General features: G+C 41.6%; 1 protein-coding gene across 1 annotated transcript in view; it reads right to left on the bottom strand.

The window, feature by feature from the left end:
- GABRB1 (gamma-aminobutyric acid type A receptor subunit beta1) overlaps nt 1-19264 on the bottom strand; it is a 2653090-nt gene that overhangs the window by 2348835 nt on the left and 284991 nt on the right. The gene's annotated exons all lie outside the window — the stretch shown is intronic.

The following is a 19264-nucleotide window of genomic DNA, read 5'->3' as shown; positions in this document are numbered from 1 at the left end:
AGTGCTTTGGGAAAATACTCTATCTGCCCCTCTTCCTGTTCCCCTTGGCATACCCCAAGGATCTATTTTAGGCCCTCTTCTATTCTCCATCTTTATAAACGATCTATCTATTAGCATCCATCAAGCTGTAACTATACAATATGCTGATGACTCCACATTAATATCCTCAGCTACACGGCCTCCTGAACTGCAGTCCCTTACCCAAAATGTCTTGAGCTTGTAGAAGAATGTTTTTTACAACATGGTCTCCTCCTCAACCCAAAAAAGACTAAACTACTAATATTTACTCCTACACAAAAATCTCTATCAAATCCAAAAATGGCACAGTCATATCTCCTGACACTTCTACCAAACTCTTATGAGTTACTATTGACCACAGCCTTAACTATGATACTCATATCAACTCCACAATAAAATCAGTTAACTGTAAACTAGGCTCCCTCTACAAAATTAAACCCTTCCTTACCCCCACAGGCAGAACTACTATTGCCCACACCCACCTTATCTCTACTCTCTTTTATGCCTCTCCTATATACACTAATCTGTCTAAAACTAACCTCAACAAGCTTGCAATCTCCTACAATGGCATAGCCAGACTTGTGACCAGCTCCCTCTTTATTGGTTGCCAAAATCTGAATAAACTTGGTTGGCTTGAACTGCACAATCAGATTTTATTTTAACAACTAATTATTACCCATAAACCCTTTATTATCCAGGTAAAACACAAATTCTCACAAATCTTATCAGCCCATATAACAATCTTACAAATCTACGTTCAGCCAACAAACTACTGGTATCTATACATAAAGCCTACAATAAAGCAGGTGATTCCCTCTTCTCTAATGCAGTGGGTAAAAACTGGAACCTACTTCCTTCTGAACTTACCTCTCTCTCCTCTACTACACTTTTCAAAAAGAACCTTAAATTATACCTTACTAGCCACTGGCTACGTCCCTGTACTAACCCAAACTAAGATTTTCTCATCCTATTGTTACTATCATCTATTTCTTCCTTTGCTATTCCACCTCGGGTCAGTTGTCACTTTAAAGTCCACTACCTCTATGTTGGACTTATTCTACCCAGGATAGACATAACAAAAAATAATAATAAAGGGGTGTCTTATTTTGTTCTACTTTCTTATATCACATATGTTTATTTTCCTTGTAGCATATGTTTTGTATGACAAGTATCTTTAAATAAAGTTTAATGTCTTGAAACTGAATTTTTAATGTGCCGTTTGTTTTATGTGGAGCTTTTCTCACCGGGCCTCTACTGAAAATGGACATATATCCAGTTAGACTAGCCCGGTCAACTAATGTAAAATAAATAAATAAATAAAATAAATGACTTCATCCTTTTTCTTTCTCTATCAAAACCCATCACACTGTATAAATAAACAACGCTATAAAAGAAAACAATTACCAGGTTAAGTAATAAAGGAGGGAAATTTGAATTTTTGCTTATGTTTATTTATTTGTCATGTTACAACTATGCATAGTCTGAGCCGTAATGTTTTATTACATTCTTGCATATCAAGGTGCACTGTGTTGATCCAAATACATCAGTGACCTTATTGCATTACACTACATTTTTTTCTAGTTTACTTTTCTTCCCTTGGATCTCAGATCAAATGACATATCTGGAGATATTACTGACCATAGACATAAATAAAATATGGTGGTAATATAACAGGGATGCCACTCTTCTATTGGAGAGCATTGTGAAATGAATGGTCACACTGTTTTGTTGAATCACTTCAGCAGCCTAAAGTCGTAACATTTTATTTAATGGCCAAATCATTGTGTACAATGCAGATAATATCCTACATAAATGCTACAGTTGTGCAGTGCAAATACATTGAGAATGTATTCAAAACATTAATGCCTTGATGCTTCAGATTAAATCTTTCAAAGGTACACAAAGAGCAGAAATAGTATGTGGTATATAAATAACATTTTGTATGTAGGTGGATTGGACACTCTAAATTGGCCCTAGGCGTGACTGCGTTCATGTGTGTGCCTTCTGTGGAAGGATGGGTGCTGGGCTAGCAACTCAACACTGTAAAACTCCACTGCCAATCATGAGCGGACAGGTGATCTGCTGTGGTGACCTCTAACTGGGAAAAGCTGAAAGAAGAAGAAGATTATGCCCAAATCATCAATAAAAAATACACTTACATTATGTTAGATCATTTTCAATCTGTAAGTCAGATCAGTAGGCTGTGTTACTTTATGCTGTGAAATAATGATTTATTTTTCTCCAGAAACCAACATTTTGTCAAAGGTTCAGACACTTTACCACCTTTAACTCAACACAATACAACACGACACAAAAGTATGGCATTAATATACATTATTGGACTTTGACAGTGTAATGGGTAGCTCTCAGAATGTTATAGTGGAAGCATAATTTGACAGTTGCTACAAGTCCAAATTTCTGATAGAATCTGTTGTTAGTTTTTGTTAATTCCATTTATTAGACAATTGTCACCCCACTCTTGACATGTTATCAGAGAGCTATTGCCTCCCCAGTGACCAACAACTCTTTCTCTTAAAATGCAGGTAGTTCTTGGGGGTAGCTGCTCCCCCATAAAAACATAACTGGTAAATGATGTTTGGGAACAAAAGAATTTTCCCAGGGACATCTTTAGTTTAAGGGTTAAATGGAGTTAAATGAGAAAAGGGGTGTTGATGGGGTAAGAGGTTAAGGTTATTAAGTAAAGGAAGGTTTGATTAGTCTCTGGAATGGAAAGAGTTAATTTAGTAAGGGAAAATCTAGAGAAAGTGAGGTATCTGTAAGGTGGGACATAGAGGTTTTATGTGAGTGTAACTGAGAAAGGGAATCATATTTAGGTATGATCTTGCTATACTGCAAGCTTACGTCCGAGATTACCTGTAGATAATTCAGTGGACAGGTAGGCCTGGGATAAGTGTAGTAAGCGTTGAGGAGGTGGGTAGTAATTATATAATAAAAGAGGGTTTTTTGTTTGTTTTTCCTTCTTTCTCTGCACTCGCTCTCTCTTTTCACTCCCCGTGGGAAGTGTACATTGGGAGGAGGAGGATGACATAGCTGTGGCTATGGTGTTCTGCTTGGTCAGATTTCAGATAACAAAAAAAAGAAGAGGGACGAGAGATTGTCGTTGTGATGGCTGTTGATGTGGTTTGCAGTTGTTGGTGGTGGGATGTCATCAAGCAGGGTTGTTTTTTGTGGTTGGGATAGAGGAGAAACCATGGGGACGGGGCTAGTTGGTCTTCTTGTGAAGCTGGGGTTTTGTTTCCATGTTTCATGCACATGGCTGGTGGTTGCAGTGGTTTCTCAACTGGAAAGAGAAATATAAAGGGAATCAGAGCTGGACATGGCCTCCTGCATCTCTCACAGTATGTGGTAGGGTTGATTCTCCACAGTGTGGAGGAAATGCTGCAAGCAGTTGTTTTATGGGCTTTAAGGTGTCCATGAGTAAGGATCATTTTCTGTGCATGTGTGGTGTGGTAACCATTATGGCGGAGGGTGGTCTGAAGGGATCGGACCATACCTGTAAACTGTCTGGATTTCTGCAGAATGTCCACCTTTGCATAGGCGGAATGCCTCATATATTTTGGTCTGCTCCTAGTAAAAGTTATAGTTTTGGAAAATCTGTGGAAGGATCAGAGGAATGAAGTTACTAAATCAAGACATACATTTGGGCTTCAGTCTTCATATTCTTCAGAAAATGTATGCTATTTCAACCCACTGTTCTAATAGCAGCTTTTAAAGTTTTTAAGAGACATATTTAAAAGGTGTCCCTAGTTTGGGCCTTTGTCTCCCAATTATTTCAGATTTTGTCTGAATTTCTTGCACTGATGGGTTGAAAGGTATGGTTCGGATGAGCAGTTGGCTAGAGCCCCATGGTGTCAGCCATATCTTGGGGGGGGGGGGCTCACTCCTCAAAATAGTCCAGATTTTCACAGAATATTCAGTTTTGTGCCTTATATTTTGGTCCATTTCTCAGATGATTTGTGGGTTTTTGTCAAATCACTGGGATGCTGTCCAGACTGAGTGATGGCATGCGTTTGGGCTTCAGGCTTCTGATCCTTTGGGAAAGGCATGTTGATGAATGTCCTGGTCTTCTAGTACATTTCTAGGTTTATAAGAGCAAAATTTAAAATCTGTTGGAGGTTTGGCATAATGATTAGTGTGTTTACCTCAGATACATAAGGTACAAGGTTTGATTTCACCATTGAGAGAAATTGGCTAGATTTAAAATGGCCCAAAAGGGCAGTTAGCCTAATAATGGCCTATGAACTATAATCCTGGTCTGGTCAACATTTTCTTTCAGGGGGGGGTGGCAGTCGTGAGTGCTTTCAGCTGCCCACCATGGAATCACAATGCAACAGTAATGTTTTTTTCCTCTTTCTCTTGGGTTTTGAAGTCTTATTGTTTCTCCTTCTTTGCTGCAGATGGCGATTATGAAGACTTTGTGGCAGAGGCAGGCAACCATTGTGTCATATGCAGAACAGCTGTTCCAGGTGGTGCCTCATGCTGACTCAATAATGGAAGATGAAACAGCGGAGTCCAGTCAGAAGATACAGCATCCAGTGGTGAAGACCAGGTCACTGGCTTGAGGGAAGCGGGCATGGCAGTTGAAGGATGTTGTCGCACTGGATCTTCCAGCTGCTGGAGTGATGCATGATAGAGTGGCAAGTCCTGACATGTTGTTGGGAGTCCTGTTACATAGGGCAGGTTCAGAATATGTTGGGACTAATTACAGGATAGATGGGGACGAGGTGTGTAATGGGTTGGGTGAAGCTGTAGGTACTATGGGAGAGGTCCACTGGCTTAAAGAGCTGGGCCTGGGTGAGGCAGTCAGTGAAGAGGATAGCTTGGGGTTGCCTATGGAGACCTTGGGGTCACTCTCTTAAGTTGGTTCAGATTTTGGCATATGACTGGGTGATTGGTTAGCTACATAGGCTTTGGGGCATGGGGTAGGGACAGTTTTCTGACCCCCTCACATACAATCCTCAGTTAAGGAGAAGATTTGGAGGGGGGACATGTAGATGTCTTTGAATTATTTGTTATGGAAGGGGCTCGATGATTGGGGGAATTGGAAAATAGCAAATAACAAAAACTTTTGGCTGCTTTAATGGCTTTCTGGAGGAGGAGAGTACGTAGACTGCAATACAGAATATGGGATAATTGGGTGGTAGGCTTTGTATGCTACATGGCAGTTTGGCTGGAAAAGAATACAGGTTTGACCTTACCACTCTTGGCCTACATTCTTATGATTCGGGAGGCCCAGCATTTGTGGGTGGGTTATGATTCGGGAGGCCCAGCATTTGTAGGTGGGGACTGTTTTGGCCTTACCACTCTTGGCCTACTTTCTTATGATTCAGGAGACCCAGCATGTGTGGGTGGGGACCACCTGGTTGTGGTATGACCAGAGGTCTTGGAAATGGAAGGCAGTTGATCACACCTTTTATTGGGAGGTGCATCATCTGGACATATGGCTAGCCACTATGATGAATAGCTTTGGAGCAGTTAGTGGGGGGTGGGATAGAGGGAAAAGGTGTGGTGGTATAGTGAGCTTTTATTGCGGGAAGTTGCTCATGGATAGGGTGTAAGCTTTCTCATGCTTGTTCATAATGTGTGGGGATAAAGCTGGTGGTACAGTGTGGTTAGCGGGAGGGTAATTGGGTGACTATAGGTTCACTTTCCAATGATGTGGGTGGTTTACCTTCTTCTTTCCAGGGGTTTTTGAATCTACGAGGTAGGGGGGATTTTTGGAGGCTACAGGCAGGGGTGTCCTTTCAGAGGACAAGAGGACAGTCAGGTGACACATTCTCTCATTAAGGTGCAAGTATTGTGGTGGATGCTCCAGCAATTCGCCAATTCTTTCCCTTAAGGCAGAAATAATTGATGGATTTTCCTGGGGGGGGGGGGTTCTATTAAATCAAAGATGTTGAGGGATAGAGCAGTCTGTAAGAATCTGTGATCTGTATGGGGGAAGGAGGATATCTTGGATGGTCTGGTAGAGAAGGAATAGCAGGTAGGTAGGTGGTTGGAACCTTTTGTATGTCCCTCCCTTTGAGAGTTTAAAGGTTATACTGCTGGGTCTGATTCCTAAGAAGGTGATTTGTGATTTCTGGTTGATTCACCATTTGTCTTGCCCAGAAGAGAATTCTGTTAATGATTTTATTTCAGTATAGGATGGATGATGCCATGATGGTTTTTCAGGGGTGTAAACATCTGCAGTTGGTGAAGGTGGACACTGAATCAGCATTTTCCCTTTTGCCGGTGCAGGAAAATGAGTGGCCATTGTTGGTATGATGGTTTGGAACAAGTTTTACTTGACAAGGCTATGCCAATGGATGCTGTGTAGCCTGCACTACATTTGAGAAATTTAGCACTGTGTTTGGCAGCAGCAAGTTGACACTCATAGGGCAGTGCATTACTTCTATGATTTTATGATAGGAGGAGAAGGATTTGAGAGATTATTGGTAGATTTATGAGAGGTTTTGGGGATGTGTGATGACTTGGGAGTCCCATTGGCTAGGTAGAAGCTGGAAGGCCCAGTTAAGGCATTGGATGTCTTGGGTTTATTCTTAGATACAGAATGTGGGTTGTTTTATTTGCCATCAGACAAGATGGTCCATTTGAAGTAGAAGATTGGATTGGTGGTGTGCAAAGGTAAAGTGTAGATCAGGGAGGTAATGGAGCTTTAAGGGCTTTTAAATTTTGCATGTTGGGCACTTTATTTAGGGCATACTTTTTGTAGTTCAGTTGCCTTCTTGTTAAAATTGGCGAAGAGCAAATATCATTGGGTCAGGATTAGTAAGTTGGTGTGGGCTGATTTGTGACTTTTGTTGTCCTACTTGTAGAAGTTTAATGGTGTTTCCTTTTGGCAGGCAGACTAAATCAGTCAAGGGGATTTGTAATTGTTTACAGATGCAGCTGGGGGTATTGGAATTGGTGCATATTTTGGAGAGGAATGGGTTACAGCTCATTGGCCAGCAGATTGGAGGGATGAGTGGAAAAGGGATGTTGCCTTTTTGGAGCTAATGCCAGTCAGGGTTACACTGGTAGTTTGGCAGGAGCAGTTGAGGGAAAAGACAGAAATTTTGTATTCGGACAATATGGTGGTGGTGCGAGTTTTGCAGGTGAAGACTACGAGATCTGAATTGTTATTGTTGTTTTTACGTAAGTTGGTTCTGCGAGTTTGTTAATTAATTTTTCATTCACTAGTGTACATGTGGCAGACGTTATGAATGGGGTTGCTGACAGTTTGTCTCAATTTCAGTTTTCCAGGTTATGAAAGTTAGTCATAGGGGTGGAGGAAGAGCCAATGGTGTTGCCAGATGAGATATGGCATCATGGGCTGATATAACCATGTGGTTGGTGCAGTAATCATAGGCATTGTCTACCAGGAGGACATATGGTAGGGCATTATATGATTTTGATAAATTTATTTTATAGTTGCATGAAGATGAAGGAGTTTGTTCAGAAGAACTATTATGGTGATACATGGCTCTGGCTTGAGGGCAAGGTAAGGAGATGCAGTCAGTCAAGGTGGACCTGGCAAAGATTAGTATATTTGTGCAGATGGCTGAGCCGCATGATTTCACAAAATCCTAAACAGTGGGGCATATGTTGAGAGGATGGGGTAGAGTGGTTGGGCTGAATATGGATATGTGTTGTCCTTTGATGAGACATGTTTTTAAGGTTTTACCGAAGGATTTAGCTTTAGTGGTTGGTGATTATGTTTTGTGGGTAACTTTGCATTTATGGATTTATTTTGAAGTTTTCCTGGTATCAGAACTGTTCTAAGGCTCATTAGTTTGGAGAGATGCCATGGATATTCTAGTGGCAGCGCACATTTGGTTACTTAGGTCTGAAATGGATCAGTTAGGGGAAGGACATAGAGATAGTTCTTAGTAAAGATGGAAGTGATGGCCTGTGTCCCATGGGTTGGGCTGAGAGACTGATGAGGACTCATGTGGGGGGCCATCAGGATTTGTTTTTTTAGGTTGAGAGGGGTAAGTTGGTAATGGGTAATCAGTTTGTATATGTAATCAGAAGGGCTCTGTGTTGTATGATTTTTCCAGAAAAGAGATTTTCCACTCTTTCTTTTCATATTGGTAAGCCTTTGGATTTAGCAAGGAAGGGTAGATCACTCAATTTCATCCAGAGAGTGGGGTGGTGGTGTTCAATTGCCTTTTTATCTTATATTCGGTAATGGATTTAATTGACAATTTTGCTCTAAATCCAGGCCAAACCTGCCTATCTCCCACCCAGGTGATGTGCATTCTGTTCCCTGAGGCATTAGTAAGGCCAGGGACCTAGTACTTTTCATCCTGACTCCAGCTACCACAATATACAACAGCCTGAAGCATAAGCCATTACATCAAGTAAAGGACCCAGCAAGCTTTTACAGGCCTCTAAACTAAGTTAATGTTTGTTAAAGTTTATTCAGCTGCAGTAAATCTTAAAACTCTATTCCACCTATTAGCTGATTTGCACATCACCTGCCCCCCCCCCCCAACTAACAGGAAGTTACAAATAATTATCTCTTTACTTCCCCACATATAACCCACTCCTCTCTTATCCGCAATATCTCCCAAATTACAACTAAAATAGACTTTAGAATCATATTATTTCACTACTTCCTCCATCCCCTTTTTGCAGTCTTAAACCACATGAAAGCCCTCCATTCAGTTTCAACCATAAGACTCCTTACAAAATCTATTCAGTTGCAACAATAAGACTCCATACAAAGTCACTTGCAGGAACAAAGCTTTGCAGTTTCCCACCTATTGTAAGTTTAAACTGTCTCAGACGCTCAGCAATATACTTACACATTGTTTTCTTAGTTTTTTAGATATTCGAGGTCCTGCCTTATTTTCGGCCTCGCTACACTCAGGCTCACTCTGCTCCCCTACCCTATCTCCATTACCACCCATCCCTTCTTTCTCTAGGTTTATACATACCATTACTCCACCCCTAAAGCTTATCTAATTACAAATATTCCCACCTCCATACATCCAATTACCACTAAAACCCCGCCCCTTACACTAGCTCGACTTCAAAGCTTCACAACCTGCCCATTCTACTTCCCTTGCTATCTAGAACATAAATTAAACCATGCCATTAAAAATGTTCTCCCTTCTCACTAACCTGCTTATAACATTACATATCAGTCTCCTAATCCACATCACCTCCCTGAACTATTCCCCTACCCCAGCAACATTTACATATGCTACTCTTGCTCTACATCAATGACAACCCCAGAAAGCTTTACTAACATATAAGCCAACCTAATTCAATATCACTTTATTCATCTGTCAAAACTCAATTTCCTTCCTGACATCACTAACAAACCATACATAATAGTCAGCAATAACAGACCTACCAAATACCTCAAACATTACTTCTCCAAGCAACACATTCTATCCTTGTGTGGGGACATCTACCTCAACTGAAGCCACCCCCAAATACAACTTCCTATGCTAAAAGTGTAAACCCTAAAAATATTTTTCTAGCAACCCTAAACACATGTTGTGTCTGCAATAAACCATATAATGTCATGCTTGGTTAAGTCAATACACCTTTGATATTCTAGTATCACCAAAACTTGGCTAAAACCCTATATCCATGATACTGAAATAACACCCCCAGGCTATAATATACTTAGAAAACACAGAACCAACATAAAAGCTGGTGGGTTAGCCTTAATTTATCCTAACACTATCACAATCTCACCTTTCCCTAAAAAAACAACAACTTTCAACAATGCTGATATTCTAATCAGAACCCTACAAAATAACATAACAAAACAGATATCCATTGTGGGACTATATATACCTCCCTGGGAGAAACATCCAAACTATGGAAGACATCCTCTTCTGGATATCAGAAAACATCAGTAATGAAACTATAATTATGGGAGATATCAATATCAACTGGCAAGATCTGATGATTGACTCTCCTACTAATAGCATCAACCTCTATGGTTATACCCAGCTCATTACCAATGCTACCTGTATGCATAACAGCAATACCCTAGGTTCAGATCTTGACTGGATACTAGTTTTGAATCCTGACAAATACTCTAATTCCTACACTCCACACAATACACTTAGTGACCACATACCCATATTCACATATAGATCCACACAGCAGATTACAAGAACCCACATGTACAAAACCACCAAATTATCAGGAAATTGGACCAACAAAGGTTTAATGAAATCCTAAAACATACTAACTAGAATCCACTTAAAACACTACTACTAGAAGATGCCCTTGAATACTTCAACAATGTATTTCTAAATACTCTCAACAGCCTAGCTCTCGCTCTGCACCAAATAAATAAAAACTAACCATGCTCTCTAGCTAATAAAAAATGCCAAACAACATTTACAAGATAGAGATAAAGGCTGCAAGGAATGACACAACAACAAATCTGATGCTAACCTAAATAAATATGCACAGTTATGAAACAAAGCAAAAAAGTTAATGAACTTAGACAAAAAAAAACTTTTCCAGCCAAATGGCAAACCACAAAAACAACCCAAAACAATTTTAGAAATACATTTCAAACCTCCTTACCCCAGGCTCTAAACAAACAACATCACCATACCCGGACAAAACTCCCTCAGAGATAGCCAACCTGTTTAACTCTCATTTTATAGATAGCATAAACAAACTGTTAACAAATCCAACTGCTGCAACTACCTCAAGCCCCATCTCTGATCCCTCTCCACCCTTATCTCATGACTCCTGCACTAGTACTATATATTCTATCCCCTTTTCTCTTAAACCTCTCTTATTCAAAAATTACTTCAAAAACAAAATCATGCTCCCTCTCCTCTGACAACCTCCCCCCGGAATACTTAAAAGTTGCTGCAGAAGCCATAGCATATCATGTTAGAATTTTTATAAATCGCTCCATAGCAGAGTCCAATGTCCCTAACCTCTGGAAAAATGTATCATCACGCCTTTACATAAATGGGGCAACTCCAGTGAACTATCCAATTATTGACCAATCTCCATCCATTCTCCTCTTTCCAAAATCCTAGAAAAATGCATACATAGCCAGTGGCTTTATCATCTCATCCAAAACAAACGAATTCCCTCCACCCAACATGGTTTTCACTCATCTCACAGCACCACCACTGCCCTAATCTCCTTCATGGGCACTGTGTCCAAATCTATTGACTCTGGTAATATCACCTCTCTCTTACTACTAAACTTATCAAAGGTACTTGACACAGTGTCCCACAACAAACTTCTTCATCAGCTATCCATTGTAGGTTGCACCCCACCATCCCTCCAGTGGTATGCAAGCTACCTATCAAATGGCCAACAATGCATTAAATGGCAAAATAAACTATCCCAATATCAAACCAACACAACTGGGGTACCACAAGGGTCCACACATGGACCATTATTCTTCAGTTTTTTATCAACAACCTTCACATCTCGTCAACCCTTAACTCCATTATCCAACACCCAGATGATACTACCATAATTTCCTCCTCTAATAGCATACATCTCCAACAAGTCACCCAAACCTCTTTCACCTCAAGAGACATGGCTGAGAGAAGCTCAGCTATTCCTAAATCCTAAAAAAAAAAAACTCTTGCTTTTCTCGCAAAGTCAAGCTCATCTGATTTTACAATATTCTATAACACAGAAATTGAAACAGTTCGCACAGCTAAGCTACTAGGCATTACCATCGACAAAAAAAAAATTGTCAGAATATCCTTGTGTTCTGACTGTGCTTCTCAAACATTTTGCAAATATAGAGTATATTTTAGTGCATTTATTTAAACTGTATTTGCCTTAATATTGCTCTCCTCCAAAAAAAGGAAGCCAATCTGGTGGTTCCCTGCCATAAACAAATTATACAACAGAAAAAAGAAACTGTTGCAGAAAAGAGGAAAATCCCAGGATGCAAAAAACTCCCTTAATAGCCTCAGTAAGAAGCTGAGATCCCTTATAAAATCCTCCAAAGTTAGTTATGAAAATAAAATTGCCAAAAATGTCAAAAGACAACCACAAGGCATTCTATAGTTATGTCAAGAATCTAAATGGCAATGCTCAGATATGCTCTGAGCTACAACAGAATGGCATTAAATATACTGATTCCAAGGATATTGACAATATCCTGGCAGATCGATTTAGTGCAAACCTCACCCCCTCTCACCCCCTAAAGGGCCCATCTCAATACCAAAAGATTGCCAAATTCCAGTAATCACAGCCACACAAGTAGAAACTGCACTCTCCAAAGCTAAGAATACAGCATCCATGGGACCAGATGACATCCTGGGCTGTGTACTACATGAACTACAAAATGAACTGGCACCTCACCTAAGTGTCATGTTTAATCATAGCCTCACCTCAGGCTTCATGCCCACTGAGTGGTGCACACCTAAAGTTATCCCACTCCACAAAGGGGGATCCACCATCCTATCAGTCTGATGAGCCTGATGTGCAATGGCATGGAACGCATTATCATGGAACTTATAAACAAAGACATTGGCAACCTTCAAACATTGGACCCCACCCAGTTTGGGTTCGTGAAGGGCCGATCTTGTCTCCTGAACCTGATTGACTTCTTCAAATCAGTCTCCAGAGCTGTGGACGAGGATAAGGCAGTCCACACAGCCTATCTGGACCTCGCCAAGGTCTTCTACACCATCCCCCACTCTGGAATCATAGATAAACTTACTAAGCTGGGTATAAATCCCTACATCACTCTAAGTATTGCCAACTGGCTTACTGACAGAACCCAGATTGTAAAAGTAGCTGACTCCAAATCCAGCTCCAGACAAGTGACAAGTGGAGTACCTCAGGGTTCAGTCCTGGGACTGCTCTTGTTTGGCATCTACTTCTCTGAAGTACAGGCCAACACTAAGGGACTATGGCTAACAAAGTTTGCAGATGACTGCAAACTAGGAGCCATTATTGAATCCCCAAATGATGTAGATATTCTACAAAAGGGACTTACAAAAACTGATGCTTGGTGCCAGAGCCATGGGCTCAAGCTTAATGGCAAGAAATGTATAGTTATCCCCTTTGGGAAAAACCATGTGCCCGTGAATTACCACATAGGTGGCAGTACACTAAATGCCAAAAGTGTGATGATAGACTTAGGGACACAGGTGGACATTGATCTCACCTTTGATAACCACATCACCACAACAGTACAGAAATCCTTCTATGTGGCACACCTCATCACTAAGGGCTTTTCATCCAGAAAAAAGGACGTCATTGTCCCACTGTACTCATCCCTCATTAGACCCATTACAGAGTACAACGCCCCATCTGATATGTACCTCACAAGACATCTGCAACAGTTGGAAAGGCTGCAGAAATACCTCACTAAAAGAATCACAGGCCTAAAGCAGATGCCCTATACTGACCATCTAAAAAAACTCCAGCTATACTCTGTGGCATATTGTCTACTCAGAGGCGATCTCTGCTTAACATACAAGGCCATGTCAAACCCTGAGCTGTTGGACATTCTCCACTTAAAGAAATCCCCAACCCTCAGAGCCACACGCTCCAGGGATCTAAACCTTGTCATCAGAATGAACAAAAATGCTGGAGGGATAGATTCCTGACCCAGGGACTCCCCATACTCTAGAATAGACTGCCCATACATGTCAAACAGAGCACCTCCTTGGCGCTCTTCAAAAGGAACCTTGACGAATGGATGGGAGATAGGAAATTTATCCCGGGGATCCCGTCAGTTGCCCTGCTAGACAGGAGTCCAGGGAAGTAAATATTGTGGGAAGAAATATCCAGGAAATTGTTATGGCTAGGTTTGTATAGGCCCTAGGGCTGATAGCCTAGTACAAACCTATGAACCTATGAACCTATGAACAAACTAACTTCCAAACACCTCATCTGCAATAGAATTTAAAAAACACACATCAAACTAGGAACACTGTATAGACAAAAAACTTTCTTGGATAACTCTACCAAAAAAAACCCTCGCCAACACCTATTTGGTCTCGCTCTGTTATATGCAGTCCCATTATACACCAATTTGCAATCTTCTCTTAAAAACAAGCTCCAGTCCTGCTGCCATAAAACTGCCAAATTTGACACAGGCTATTTCTACTGTTCCCACCACTGCCTAGCTCTGCAAGAACTAAACTGGCTCAAACTCACACATCACCTAAAGCTAATTCAGCTGTCTTTTGCATATAAAATGATATATACATCTGATAGTTGCCCAGCCCTCAAATCTGTCCCAAAAAGCTACATCCCTACCAGAGCCTTCTGCTCTGAAAACAAACAACTCCTAACTGTCTACACTCCAAACAAAAGAGCTGGACAGTGCCTATACTCTCAAGCTACCGTCAAGCTCTGGAACTCTCTGCCAATAGACATTACTACCACTGAGTGCTTTAAAAACTCCAAACACACCCTAAATTTTTTTTTCTTTGCAATCAGACCTGCCCCTGCTCCTTCCCTAACAGGTGAACTCGATATACTCTCTAGGGTCTTTCCATTCTACATCTGGAGATCTTTAGACATTAATTTCATCCACTAACCATTACCATATTGAATTAAGAAACTTTATGTATTTCTACAGCATTAACTATTCCCATCCTACACCACAATTATTCTAAGCATATACTTGCTTCTAATATTCTGACCCCCCACTCTTTACCTTAATCCTACCTATTAAAAAAAAGTTGTAATCTACCACATTACTGTTATTTAGTATTGCCTATCTTATAGGTTCATAGGGAGGTACAAGGCTATCGGCCCAAGGGCCTAAATAAGCCTAGCCAACAAGTTTCCCTGGCTTATGCCACCCAAGAAAGTTATTTTCCTGTGCCCACGGAAGTGATCCATGGGGTGTATTTCTTATTTCCCATCCACTTATCAAGATTTTTCTTGATGAGTGCTAATGAGGAACTTTGCTTGACATAGATGGGTAGCTTGTTCCAGAGTATGGGAAGTCTCTGGGACAGGAATTTATCCCTCCAGCATGTCCTGTTTATTGTGGTGACAAGGTTTAGGTCCCTAGAGCATGTAGCTTGGAGGGATTGGGATTTCTTTAGGTGTAGCATGTCCAACGGCTCTGGGTTTGACATAGCTTTATATGTTAGGCAGACATCACATCAGAGTAGGCGATATGCTATGGAGTAAAGCTGGAGTTTTTTGAGATAGTCAGTGTAGGGCATCTGTTTGAGGCCAGCAATCCTCTTTGTGATGTATTTCTGTGGCCTTTCCAGCTGCTGCAGATGTCTTGTGAGGTACATTCCAATAGGGGTATTGTACTCTATAATGGATCTAATGAGTGTCGAGTAGAGGGGAACAATGACCTCTTTTTTCCTAGATGAGAACCCTTTTGTGATGAGGTGTGCCACATAGAAGGATTTCCTGACTACTGCGGTGATGTGATTATCAAAGTGAGACTACTGTCAACCTGGGTCTCCAGGTCTCTTATCACACATACGGCATTAAGTAGACTGCCACCTATGTGGTAGTTCATGGGTACAGAGTTTTTACCAAAGGGGATGACATTGCACATTTTGGCATTGAGCTTGAGGCCATGGCTCTGATACCAGGCATCTGTCTCAGTGAGGACCTTCTGTAGGATGTCCACATCATTTGGGGACTCAACTATGGCTCCTAGTTTGCAGTCATCTGTGAATTTCATTAGCCAAAGGCCTTCTGTGTTAGTCTGTACTTCAGAGAAGTAGATACCAAACAGGAGAGGTCCCAGGACTGAACACTGTGGTACTCCACTTGTCACCGGTTTGAAGTCAGATTTGGAGTCTGCAACTTTTACAGTGTGGGTTCTGTCAGTGAGCCAACTGGCAACCCATCTTGTGACGTAGGGATTTATACCTAGTTTAGTGAGTGTAGCTATAATTCCAGAATAGGGAATGGTATTGAAAGCCTTGGTGAGGTCAAGATAGGTTGTGTGAACCACCTTACCCTTGTCTACAGCTTTGGTGACCGCCTCAAAGAAGTCGATCAGGTTCAAGAGGCACGATTTGCCTTTCACAAACTCGAACTGGGTGGACTCAAGAATGTGGAGGTTACCAATGTTTTTGTTTATGATTTCTATGATGATACGTTCCATAGCCTTACAGACCAGGCTCATAAAGCTAATAGGGCAATAGTTCCCGGGATCAATGGTGACTCCCCCTTTGTGGAGTGGGATAACTGTTGCTGTGCACCATTCAGTGAGTACAAAGCCTGATGTGAGACTATGACTGAACATGGTGTCTAGGTGAGGAGCCAGTTCGTTCTGAAATTCATGTAAAACGCAGCCTGGGATGGTGCCCGGTCCCATGGATGCTGTGTTTTTGGCTTTGGAGAGGAGAGTGCAGCTTTTACCTGCAAAGATGTGATTACAGGGACTCAGCATTCTTCCTGTACAGATATGGGCTCTTTAGGGGGTGAGAGGGGGGTAAAGTTAGTACTGAACCTATCTGCCAGGATGTTGACAATATCAGTTGGTTCTATAATTTTCATGTCATTGTGCTGTAACTCAGAGCTGATCTGGGTATTGCCATTGAGATTCCTGACATAGCTATAGAATGCTTTGTGGTTGTCCTTAGAATCAGTGGCGATTTTGTTTTCATAGATAGCTTTGGAGGATCTTATAAAGGATCTCAGCTTCTTACTGAGGCTGACCAGGGAGCTCCTCCACTCATGAGATTTTACTCTCTTTTGCAACAGTTTCTTCCTTCTGTTGTAGAGTTTGTTTATGGCAGGGGACCACCAGAATGGCTTCCTTTGTTTTTGGAGGATAGTGTCTTGGTTCTGTTTGGGATAGCATGATCCATACACTCATGGAAGTTTTTATAGAGTACATCTGTGTAGGATTCAGCAGTCGTAAGTGTATTGTAAATCTGCATGGGTATCAAGAAGTTTGCCACTTCTGTCTTAAGAAGCATGAAGTTGGCTTTGGAGAAATTGTTTACCATGAATTCCTTAATGGGGGGTGGGGGCAGGATGTGGATATCTAGGGTGATTAGCTTAAGGTAGGATCTGACCAACGAGGAATTGACTTCAGGTGTGGAACACTGGTCACTCATGTTGGTAATGACTAGGTCTAGGATATTGTTGCCCCTGGTGGAGTTGTGGATAAGTTGATCCAGGCCATTGGAATTTATAAATTCCAGAAAGCATTGAGCGAAGGAGTTGGTACATGAGTAGTTTTCCCAGTTAATGGTGGGGTAGTTGAAATCGCCCATTTGGTTGAACCTTAATATTTTTCAGTATATCAAGAAAAGAGGAGTGGGAATCTTGAGGCATGGTGGGGGATCTGTAGCAAGCTACAATTTGGATTGCAGTTTTGCCCAGAGTTAGTTGCACTTGGATAACCTCAGATGCATTATGCTGAGCAACTAGCCTGGAGGTGTAGATATCCTTAATGAATATGGACACACCTCCGCCTTTGGTGTTCTGGTCCAGGTTAGGTGCCCGAAAAGTGTGGTATGAGTTATAGCCTGGTAATGCAGGGGTGCTCTCTGGAGCCTTGAACCAGGTCACAGTCACTGCACAGATATTGATGTTCTCCAGTTTAAGGAGTGCCTCGAGGGAGTGCATTTTGAGATTTAGACTTCTAGCATTGAGTAGCATTACCCTCCGTTTTTGCTTGCCTGTTCCTGTTATGGTGGTGAATTTGTCATTTGAACCTTGCCTAGAAAAGGCACTATAGGGACAGCAAGAACCTTAGCCAGTATCCGGAATCCCAGTGGTGACAGGTGCAGGCCATCTCTGGCAAAGCATTGTGGTCTGTCGACCATGTTGTCCCAGGCAGACAGATACTCGATCCCCTTAGAATGACACCAGAAGCTTAGCCAATTGTTGAAGTCAATCATTTTGTCCTTGTACTGCGGTATCATTCTGGGCAATATCAGGATGCTACTTCAGGGCTAGAGTCATACCTGCCTGGCCTACAAGATCGGAGAGCTCTTCCATGTCTCTTTTCGTGTAGTCCAGGTAGATACATCTCAGGTCATTCACACCAATATGGACAATGACAGAGTCATATTTGTACTTGTTATGGAGTGTCCTGAGTGCATGGGTTATGTGGCAGATCCTGGCAGCTGACAGTAACCTTCTCTTTGTTTAGCCTGGTGAGTGGGACATCACTGTCCCTGACTATAGAGTCACCTATGACTAGTGTGTTGGGTATGTTGTTTTGCCTTATGGGCTGTGGTTGAGTGGCACACTGAGTCTGTGGGCTATGTGTCATTTGGGTTGTGTTGAGGGGCGGAAGTTGCTTGCATTTCTGCTTTGGAGGTCTCTGTTGCTTGAGCAGATTATTATTGAGAGCCTCTGCAAATGTTTTTGTGTTTCTATGTGTGGATTTTGGTGGTGTAGGTTTAGTGGGACTATGTGATGAGTGTGGTCTGGTGCAAGTGTTTACCTTCTCCTCTTGACTGTCAAGTTCAGTCTTGGCTGGTGAGAGCTTTACCTCCAGTTTGGCTAGATAAGTGCATCTCTCACAGGTTGTGGTGTTGGGTGGGTGGAGGAGAGGTTTGTCTGTGTACATGAGGCAATTGCTACATTTCCCCAAGATGCTCAGATTCATCAGATAGACAGGAGAGAAAACTGGGAGCTGATCCTTGGACATGCCTGAATAAAAAAACATGTTCCTCTAGATAAGTGAGGAAAGTGAGTATAAGAGCTGTTTTTCTCTAAGCAAGTGAGAGAAGTAAGTACAAGAACTGTTTTCCTTGGTTCATTTACTCGAATTAACAATCTCCAAATGTTTTATTTTCCGAACTGGAATGTCGATTTTCAAAGAGTCAAAAGGTCGGAATGTCGTAAATAGCACCAAATGCGACATTTCTAACCACTCTACCCCCTAAACAAGTGCTACCATGGGTCATGGGGGGGGGGGGGTATTGTGTGTTTCGACTATCCTCGGTTCAAAATTATGATAACATGTGGCACTGCTTTCGACATTTGGTATGTCGACAAGGTAACAGACGACTAAATGAATGTATACTGTTTTCCTCTAGGTAAAGAGGAAGGTTGAGTGCTGTAGTAATTTGTAGCTTATTTAGTGCTAACAACAAGTTCTGAACAAGTGCTGAGCACGAATAAGCAAATTCAAGTGCTAAAACTAAGAATCTGTACCTGGATCTTGTGGTAGATGGGCTAGATAGTGCTTATCACTCCCATTGATAAGCTAGAAGGCTTCCCTCTAACACAGAAAGGCTTGGGGGACTCAGAAGCTTACAAAGTGTCCTGGATACAGCAAATCTCTATCTGGACTAGACTTGTTACAGGAAAGGTG

Source organism: Protopterus annectens, chromosome 2.part0 (assembly GCF_019279795.1).
Source record: "Protopterus annectens isolate FY-2018-M chromosome 2.part0, PAN1.0, whole genome shotgun sequence".
In the NCBI taxonomy this organism is placed as follows: domain Eukaryota; kingdom Metazoa; phylum Chordata; order Ceratodontiformes; family Protopteridae; genus Protopterus; species Protopterus annectens.
Note: the sequence above shows the minus strand (reverse complement) of the source record. Positions and strands in the feature narration are given on the sequence as shown.